At 37.9% G+C, this 7,972-nt stretch overlaps 1 protein-coding gene and 1 long non-coding RNA gene across 6 annotated transcripts in view; one reads left to right on the forward strand and one right to left on the reverse strand.

Annotated features, from left to right (window-relative positions):
• The window catches only part of ehbp1 (EH domain binding protein 1), a 133,016-nt gene that overhangs the window by 10,338 nt on the left and 114,706 nt on the right, over window positions 1–7,972 (reverse strand). The window lies entirely within an intron of this gene.
• Window positions 2,097–7,972, forward strand: part of LOC107079373 (uncharacterized) — an 11,150-nt gene continuing 5,274 nt past the window's right edge. The window contains exon 1 of the long non-coding RNA XR_001480332.2: window positions 2,097–2,238. This is a non-coding gene — a long non-coding RNA (uncharacterized lncRNA). The remainder of the gene's footprint in view (window positions 2,239–7,972) is intronic.

A 7,972-nucleotide genomic window follows, 5' to 3' on the forward strand; every position in this document is an offset into this window, starting at 1 on the left:
GTTTTAACCCTTTAACGCTGACCTACAGTATGATAATATATTTCCGTGGCAGTACTACCATCTTCGCTCTTTGACATTCTCTTCCAGGAAGAGGAACTATTTAAATTGGATACGCGAGTGTCTGAAAAAAATACACCCCTGTATGTGCTCACAAAATTAAGTATGCATTCCGAACGTGCACAAGTGGTACAACTGAAAAAGAAAACTTCAAAGCGGTACAACCAGATAATTTAGCAATTAACATTTAAAAGATATGTTTTGCAATATCACACTTTTAAGTTTAGTCATGAGGTGACAATAATGTGGCATTACATTGTGTAACTACAAGACTGAAGTAAAGCTTTTTCAATCTTTAGCATTTTAAGAAACCGTCCCTGAAAAGATCACTTACCTTCCTATGTGGGAAATCAAAGACTAGAAATTCAAAATTATCCATGGCCTTGGAATTAAACTTGGTTTTAAATACAGGCAGAGATCTTAGGGACAGAAGGTTTAAGCAGCTAAACAAAGCACAGTGTAAGGATTTCACTAAAATGTGCTCAGAAATCAGTGAACTGCTTTGAAATCTCTTGTGTTTCAACCAGTTCAGTTTTGTTCACACATCGTATTTCTTACAACCACAAATGTAGGGAGTCTATGGTGCCCTTATAAGCTCACTCACAGTTCCCTAGGAAATCAATCGCACATAATGAAAGAATATTGTACTTCAATATCAAAGTTACACAAGGCTTTACGATTTAAATGGTCTTGTACTTTTGCTCCCACTTGAAAAAAAAATCTCACCTGTTCACAAGCCGTGGGAAATTTCATCGCCAAGGTGCATCTGTCAGTAAATGTCAATTGTAAGCAAACTAAATGGTAATTTGAGTAAAAAAAAGTCTTCTAAAACTTCAAAATAAGACTGAGCAACACTTGCATTTTTGTCAACCCATCCCAAAGTACAGTACCAGTAAAGGTCTTTTAAATCTGCTCAAATATAGTGATTTCCCAATGTCTTCAGCTTGCGTTGATGTGTATGTCATGAGCCATGGACGAAGAAAGACGAGACATTTCAGTGGCCTGCAGGTCGGGAAATAGACCAGTGTGTAAGCAAGCTTCAATAGCCAAATAAGATTAAGATAGTGATCTTGGCCACTGCTACATTCAAACTCAGACAAAAATAATGGAAAAGCCCTGTGGTGAAACACTCCTGTATATTTCTGGTGTCTTTTTCTGCATTATTAAAGTGAAAGTTTTTATATACAAAAATGAAGAAACTTATCATACCTTAAGAAGCCGTAGGAGATAATCCTAAAATAATTTAAATTGCCATTCGCCGATGTTTGCTTATATTTACATAGAAAATAAAATTGATATATAAAATTTCAACGCATGCAGAAGTTATTCATTTCATTACACGTAGCAAGAGGGTTTTTTTAAAAAATAAGCTGCAAAAAATAAACCTTAATCCATTTTTTACTTTAAATTGATAAAATCATTTAATCAGATCATTCACACATTTCCTATAGCCAGATGGACAGAATACTTGCAGCAATATAAAGTACGCACTATATAAGTGAGCAGAACAGGGACAGAATAGGATACATAATTTGTCTTTTTACCAAAACAAAACCATTAAAGATAATTACTCTTTGAACTTTCCTTTCTTACAATCTTCACAAAAGCTTTTTTTGACCGATCCCATTTCCAGAAAATACAAGCGCCAGGAGAGAAGAAAACAATTCAAATTACAAGAGAGGGTATAAAACCAATTTGGTAAATTCTACTTTTTTTTGTAAGAGTTTAGATATAAATCTTAAACGACAATGAACAAAAGCGACCATTACAAATTAATCCCGACTTTTAATAAGTAGCTGAGACCTGGGTTTCCCTAGTAAAGAAAAAAAAGAAAAAATATATTAAAACCCTGTGATCACAGCAAGCTTTTCTCATTTCTTATCCAATCATTTTCTTTTTAATCCAATACCAGTAATCCAATTTGTCTATCAGACTTTTAAGGGGCAGAATGCAACTTCCATTTCTTCTACACTTCTGAACATACAATATATTTTCAGAAGAATGCGGCATGTTTCATTTTAGCCCTACTGTTCGCTGCTCTAATGTCTTGAGGAAAAAAGAACAAGATGAACATTGTTCCTACTGATTAAGTAAGAGCTCATTAAAGACCTGTCAGTGCCTTACTTTGAATATGCATGAAGCACATAATCAGATCTCGTACCGTCACTAGAGGAGAATACGGTAAGTACAAAGGATTGATTTAATTACTTAGAGTGGGCTGTGGTGTGGAGCTGTCTTGTTAGCAAGGAAGAAAAGCAGGCTGTATTCTTGCTCTGTTCGAAAAGGTAGTTTAGCTTCTGTCACAATACCTAATCTCAGGATAAAGCACTGTGCATTGTGGTTTAAGGGGCCGTCACTAGCCTAAAATGAATGTAACACATTTTCTCTTGTTTAACTCAACCTGGTTAACCACCCTTATGCTGACAGGTCAGCCTCACTTCAATAACCTCTAGATAAAAGTAACCAAGCGAAGTTTTAGCTTCAGTGGAGTGAGGAGTCACTATGTCCCTCTATCTTTACGTGTTCCAAACCAATAGAAAATGTAGTAACATGATAATACTGTTTGTTACACAAGAACTTAAATTTAATTCCTTGGTTAATGGACCAAAATGTTACAGAAGGTTCGTCATTAGTAATTTACACCAGTTATTCAAAGCAAACACACATTATAATGAAAATTTCACGAGGCAAAAAGGCAGCTGAGGTACGGTTTAGCTCTAATTCTTTTTATATATAATTTTTCATACAAGAACCTGCATTATTTTCTTAGCGTTCAAAAAATGTTGTGCCTAGTATATTATCACAGCTGTTATTGATGTAACTGTTAATAATAATGTCACAACTTAACTAGGATTCAATAATCAATTCTCCCGATTAACAGGCATTCTTTACAGGGTGAGCTGCCAGTTTGGCACGCGTAGTAGATTAACATGGAAGCAAATTCACACTTTACCTGAAGTATTTCTTGATGTCGCCAAACACCAAACGGACTTAGCAAATGTTCTTGAAATGGGAGAAGCATGGCTATACATACAGAGTTATCACCTATGCTTTTATGTAATTGTTAGAACGTGTGCTCTGAGAGAATGCATTGTTATTACCCGAGGAAGATAACTCTCCTAATAAATTTCTACATCTCCAGTACGCAGTACACAAACACCCCTCAGCAAACACCTCCTCCCACTGCTAGCGGGATAACAACATTCAGTTAATAACGGGGAGGAGGGAGGCAAAAACAAACATGACTCCGATAACAGATTTGCCTTTTAAGCCCAAGTGTTAATTTAATTTCACCTTGCCTAACTCTTCTCTATCTGCTGTTTTTATTTGTCATTGGTTTACTACAGGAAATCTCAGTTAGAAACAAAACTGCCCCCCCAAAAAAGCCCCTGTTTCTGAACCGCCCCAACACACACACACCCATCCACCCCCTCCCCTTTTTTCAAATTGCATTCTTTAAATCAATAAACATTATCACAGGCCAACAGTCTATCAGCTACTTGCAGCAGCGGCTCTGTTTTTTTAATTTCAGACTAGCATGTCCACATTTTCCTGGAGCTCTGAGGCAGGTATTGATGCTGACAGGTTTACATTAAAACGTACACCATGTTCAGGAGACATAAAAATAGATAAGTTAAAAACAAGATCAGGGCCACTTCTGTGTTTCAGACAGAAAATAGCTTGAATTTATTTCATAATCAAACACGTGTTTGATTTTAATTTTGTAAGTACACGGCCCGCAGTGTAGTTTTCAAAACTGTTCTCTAATCGGCAATGTAGTCTTTTGCTCTTGTCGGCACTGCCCATAGCCACATTGAAATATATAATTACACACAGATTCCAAGGTAAAGGCTTCATTTAAAAGCCAAGTGCTAAATACCACATATAATAGCACATAAAGCTGCCTTTAAGACTTAACCTATTTAAATCACAGCAGTTATATTGCATATACTGGCTGCACCATCACAAAACGCCAGCTAAGATTGAAAAAGCTCTCCGAAACAACCTCACCAAGAGGCTAGATGTGATAAATGACCATATTTTCGTTTTGGGAACATTGGAACCTATTTACAGCTTGCTTTTCTATGTTGAATATCGAGGCAAAATCAAGGACCTTTAGAAAAGCAGAACACTTCAGGTAATTAATACTGGAAGAGGGGCAGATGAGAGATCAATGACAAAATCACCTGGTAAAGCCATAAAAAGGTGTTGCATTAAAAGGCTTTTACTATACATGCCAAACAATACAGAGAAACCAGTATTTTAGCACTTGTACTCAACAGGCACTCCAAACCAGGCTATGATGAGAACAGAAACCTATCCTAGCTAATAATCTTGTAACAAAAGCTAAAAGACATCATCCTATTAACTAGTGATCTCAACTGCTAATGCTGAGTACTTCCTGGTGCCTTTTATACAGAACGCTGCTATTAAATGAGGTCTAAACAGTCACTGGGAACACAGACTTCATTCACCTTTTATCTGTCTCTCTTGTTGGAAGACTACGAGTGGGGCTGAAGGTGTCAGTGATATTATAGAGTGGAAATTAATCAGAAATTTTTCTCATATTTTTCTTGTCACACTAATTTACTTTTTGTACAAATTTTGCCCAGTTAAAAAGTTCAAACCCAACCCCCTGTTGCACTCTTTTTAGTTGAGAATATTCAATGAGCAAGCCAACTGAAAAGCACCAAGTCCTCACACAAAAAGCGTTCGAAATTCTCATTTAGTTGTCTTTATTTTGTTAGCGCCATGTGGTCCTTGAAGATGTAGAAAACACGGGAAGCTGAGTAAAGATCAGAGCAGGCTCATTAGCATTCTGACAAAATTGGAGTGGCCGAGATGTATAGTTTGCCTACTTTGCTGGTCTGTGAAAGCTGCCGGTGGTAAGCTCTCTACTTCATTGTGCTTTTGTCTTTTCTTGGGGTTTTCAGCGCAGCAGGGTATTTGCTAGCCCCAGGTTGCACAGAGAATCATGGGAAAAAGAAAAACGTCGCTGTCTATCTCGACAGCAGTACAATTTCTCAATACAACACCAAGTTGGCTTCTAGTCCTTTTATTTAATCTCCCAAGCTTCTGATTAACGGCAACGTTACTGGTGTGTCGTTAGTCTTCTCCCTTTTTAAACTCATCCCCACAACACTTCACAAACCCCAATCACATGCAAAGATGCCGAAAAACCTTTGAGATTTTCTTCGAAAGGAAAACGGCGTGGCAGAAGTCATTTCTGACTGGTTGCCCAATGAACCTTAATCAAGGAGCTGCCTTTTTTTGATAAGAGAGTAGAGGGGGAGAAGACTAGAGAGATCGTGTATATTGAGGGTATATAAATAATGACTCGCCCGGCAAAACCTGTAAAACGTACGATTTGGGTCATTTGGTTTAAAAACATTTAACTAAAAAAAAAAATACGGCTCAGCTTTGATGAACAAGAAAAAGGCTACATTAATGCTCACTATCCTGCATCAACCTTTCCAAGTTGTAGTGAAATGGATAAAGGTCTCTCTGGATGGATTTATCTGCTGAATCCTTGTGGTTGGCCTCCTATCTTGGATGGTGACCCGAAAGAATGTCAACAGCTCATTTCCCAGAGAGCTGGAAGGAGTCGTCATGCAAGTCATAATCTGCTCCTTCTCAAAAGCACTGTTTCAGACATTAAATTTCACAAGCTGTTTAACGAGATTTTTCGTATCATCTCTTACCCCGCCGATACTTTGCACGCATCTGATGGACCAAACAAATTTTTAAAACGGGATTGGTCTGCAAAGAACCTCTTTCAGCACACATAAAATGGGATCCCTTTTTAGATAATCTAGTTTGCCGCAGATCTTGTTAGGGAGGGGAAAAAAAATCTACACTATAAAGGCAAAGTGCACAGCAATGATGATTAAATTTACCCCATACATAAACACGGCAAGTGAAAGAATCAGCAATTTCCCTTCACAATCAAAATATGAATCTGGGACTAATTGGAAATGACCCATAACCTTGAGATCACACGTCGACTGCATCCAACAAACAGAAACTGTAGCTGAGAGCATAAAAACTCCTCTGGTAGGTTTATTATTTTTTTATTTCATGGCTGTCTTCCACACAGTAACCAACTGCACAGAGAGGTGAAGCCTTTCAAACGCTGAAATTGGGGACTTTTTCCATTTTATTGCTTTTACGGAATCTTTTTTAATTGGAATCTTAAACCGCCTGGGTGAGATTTGCACTGTTAGGTGACGTCCTAAATCTCTGTTCATACCACGAAGCGGCTGTCAGCTTGCGGCAAACAAAAATGTGCCTTACCTATTGTGTGTTTACTGGAACGTTTTCAATTCTTTTCTTTTTTGCTGGCTTCTAAAATATTTAAAATGTTTAAACAAAAATTAAACAGATGAATAATTCTTATGTTCAATTTTCACTCTGCTAACTGCAGCAAAGGAAAAAAGCCCGTATTCTGTTCCTAGTTTGGGACCAGATGTTTCAGAAATGACCAACAATTGGGGGCCTAGAATAAATTAATGACTGATTTCTGAGCTTTGATGGAATTAAGTGCACTCCTTTTCTCAATGTGCCATGTGAATGTCCTCCCGTTAAACGTTTTTTTTTTTGACAAGTGAGGCCACCCAGCAGAAAGTAACTGATGCAAAACCCAGGAGTAATCCCCTGTTTAGCTCAGCTCCGTGGTTAGTCTTAACACTGCCTCTATTATCTGATGGATTTAGGCAAACTTTCATTTATTTGTTGGCCTCGGTTTTCAACTTTGTTGCCTGAGTTGAAGATCCCAAGCCCCATTCCAATGTAAATAGATTTGCATACAGTTACAATGCTTCTTGCCTGGGTTCTGATGAGAGAGCAGTAGGTAGCTGCTCATGTGGAGTGTCTTAGGCATACATGTATATGTTAAAATGTGGTTCCTAATAACAAGGACTTAATGCACACATGCATATCCGAGGTAGCCAGAGTTCCTCTTTCAGAAATCAAGTGTGTTCATTAACTTGTACAGCTTTTGAGGTTGTTTTCCTCATATGTACTGTAAGCTGCAACATTAAAATGATCAGAAATGGTGCTCAGATTTGTAAAGTCACCCTTCCCCGCCATCAAAAAAGGGTCCATGCGTTTTAAAGATGCATTCAATTTGATAACGTGCTAGAGTAAAGTTTAATCAGCAATTAATCTTGTTTATTGTCTGCAGTCAGTAGTATTGTGTGCGTTACAGATATCCCCACAATAAATTCCTGTGGTGATGATCACAGGACCACAGCAAAACCAAGGGAAATTGCAGGTTTCAGGCACATCGCAATTTCTATCAGGTACCACCTGGAAACAATTTCAAGCCCGGATCCCCAGGTCTGACTCCGCTGTCGTGTTGGGAAACGTGCGACATGACAGCTGGGCAGGATCCGTTTCTTCTTCAGGGTGATGAGCCATTATGGGCCCGATCACAGGAACATGCGGCTCCAAACTAAAGGCTCAAACTGCTCTTTTCACGTGTTTAAAAAGAGAGAGGAAAAAACAGCCTTCCCACTTTATCTCCAGTGTTTATAAACTCAATTCGTCCAAAACCGTCCCATCCTCACAAGCATGAGGGGCTTTAGTTTGATGACCAAATTATAATACTCGCTTTTCATTATTCTGTGCCATGAATCTAAGGGAGCATCTATAAAGCAGATTTCTAATTTAATAACACTTGGACCGATTTTGACTAAACAAAAAAAATGTTATAGTACTTTAAACCTGTTACCTGTTTTGACTACTACAGGCCCATGTCTCGTCTCTAGAAAACCTCTATTTCATTTTCAAGCCCGCAGATGCATAAACGCTTAGATTGTTCCTTTCATTTGCTTTCTGTCTACACTGCAAATCCAATATTGTGCCTTTAAAGACACAGATTGTAAAAAAAAAATCTCTGACACATTCATGGTTT

This window comes from Lepisosteus oculatus, chromosome 17, assembly GCF_040954835.1.
Source record: "Lepisosteus oculatus isolate fLepOcu1 chromosome 17, fLepOcu1.hap2, whole genome shotgun sequence".
Taxonomy (NCBI): Eukaryota; Metazoa; Chordata; class Actinopteri; order Semionotiformes; family Lepisosteidae; genus Lepisosteus; species Lepisosteus oculatus.